This window comes from Scomber japonicus, chromosome 2, assembly GCF_027409825.1.
Source record: "Scomber japonicus isolate fScoJap1 chromosome 2, fScoJap1.pri, whole genome shotgun sequence".
In the NCBI taxonomy this organism is placed as follows: domain Eukaryota; kingdom Metazoa; phylum Chordata; class Actinopteri; order Scombriformes; family Scombridae; genus Scomber; species Scomber japonicus.
The window spans coordinates 20,157,459-20,159,689 of NC_070579.1; positions in this window are offsets into that span (position 1 = coordinate 20,157,459).

Genomic DNA, 2,231 nt, shown 5'->3' on the forward strand with positions numbered 1-2,231 from the left:
CAGCTGGAGATTTACTGGGCCAGAATGACATCAGCAGCTACCCTTCCACACATGAAACTACACACATTGTAGCTATTGCAGGAGTTTGCATCAGAACTCAGGGCTCCATAAAGTTGAAACTTAAGTCAACAGGTCCATCATCTGTTGGTTTGAAGCAGTAAAGCAGCAAAATAAAGAATACAGAAACGGAGAGAAGCATGAGGTGACCAGCGTTTTTGATTATGGAGCACTACCACCCTCTACTGGGCATAAGCATAACCTGCAGGATAATGTGTGCTTCACTTTCTCTTTCCTCACACACCTACACACACACACATGGCACTGACTGATTTTTTGTTTTGTTTTGTTTTTAATCAAGTAGAAGCTGCCCTTGGTTGTATTGATCCTAATCTTTCAGAACATGAAACACCTGACTGATCCTACTTTTGACCTCTCACTGGATTGAAAGAAATGGGCAGAGAAAGTCAATGAAAAAGCCTTTAGCTGAGTCTTTCACAGGCCCTTTTGATGATAATGATGAGTTCTCTCATTACATGCACAAGGCCTGTATACGTGTTCCTGTTGTCTTTATCTTGAGGGTGACACAGCGACATGCAGTGCAAACATACAAGCTTGGTGCTCTCTGACGAATAACAAATATTTTTAGCATGAAGTACAAAGTACATACTGTACACTGTAACGTCTCACTGAGCTGTATTACCAGACATAAACCCAAAATACACAGGATTTGGGCTATTTTTGAAAAAAGGAACTAGGCTGTTTTTCACAAGGTTTCACAGCAACAAGTTCAAATGTGAACATGTTAATATTAAAGGATAATCGAACAATCCATAAGGATCTTGCACACACTAGCCGTGTTCAAGCTCATTTTATTGAATTTCATTTCATTTCTATTTCTATTCTAATATTTATAGATGTCTCTCCTTTTTTTCCCCCATTACTGACAAGGTCAGTCTAGGTGTGGTTGGATTCATTTGTGGGAATGTCTTTCAATTCTTTCCAGCGAGTTACAAAGAAATATGACATGCTCTGGGTATATCCATTGTTAGAGCTCTTAGAATACATGTGCTGTGACAGAGATGTATAGGAAAACACCTAAGGAAGGCAGTCAATCATTAAGCTTATACAGGCTTAATGAATGACTGTCAACTTTTTCAAAGCTGGCAAACAACCTTATATGTCACACTCAACCGCACACAAGATAGATCCAACATCCTCAATGAAGTGCACACAGGTAACCTCTACCATATCCGCTTGGCTTTGCTCTCACATTAAGATCATTGAGGTCAGTGTGCAGATGATTAGAGCACATGCAGTTGTCACACTATTGGCAAATCCATCATTTTCATTTTGAACAAAGAGGTAGGACTCATACTCTGTACAATAAGCCCACTTAGTCCAACAAAAAGTGGTTAATTGCTCTCTATGATTGCCCTTTGAGGTGAAGAGAAGAAAGGTAGATAATAGGCACTTACAAGGAGGGAGGGGTGGCTAAGAATGAATGGAAGATGTCATGAATGATGCCCACTGTGCTTTCAGATATCAGATTCCTCATCAACAGAGGCCTGCCCTCCATTTCTTCTCCTCTTCCTGTCTCAGTTAACAGAATAGTGCCCGATTTGGCCACCAGCGACAACAAAAGAAAACAACTTAAACATACCTGGAGATGCTAGTGTGTGTGTGTGTGAGTTCTGCAGGCCCCTGCAGGCAGTGTGAATAATTAACAGAGCCAGCGAGCGAGGCAGGGTACCAGGCTGGGTGTTTTGTTACCCCAGCCTCACTCAGCACAAGCATACAGCATTAGATAACCCTATCTAGCCACCCAGATTGTGTGTGTGTGTGTGTTTGTGTGTGTGTGTGTGGGGGGGGGGGGGGGGGGGGGCATCTGGCTACTTTAGATGATTGTACCATTTGATACTTACAAAACCTCTTGCTGCTTGGTAACAATTCCCCACAGAAAGTCTATACATTCCCTATCAAACTGAGACTCGCAGCATCAACTGCTTTACTCAACATTAGCCTTGTCAGGTCTCAAAAACAAAGATTGTATGAGTTTATCTGTTCAACATAGTAGAAGTGATGGCATGCCAAAAGGAACAAAAATATTTAAGGTGACATATGTAGTCATTACAGTATAACCTTTTCTCAACATCAACACTTCTTTGCATTTATACCTCATGAAGAAACGAGCATTTTTGGAGAAATAAAGTTTCAATCATTTTTGCAAACAA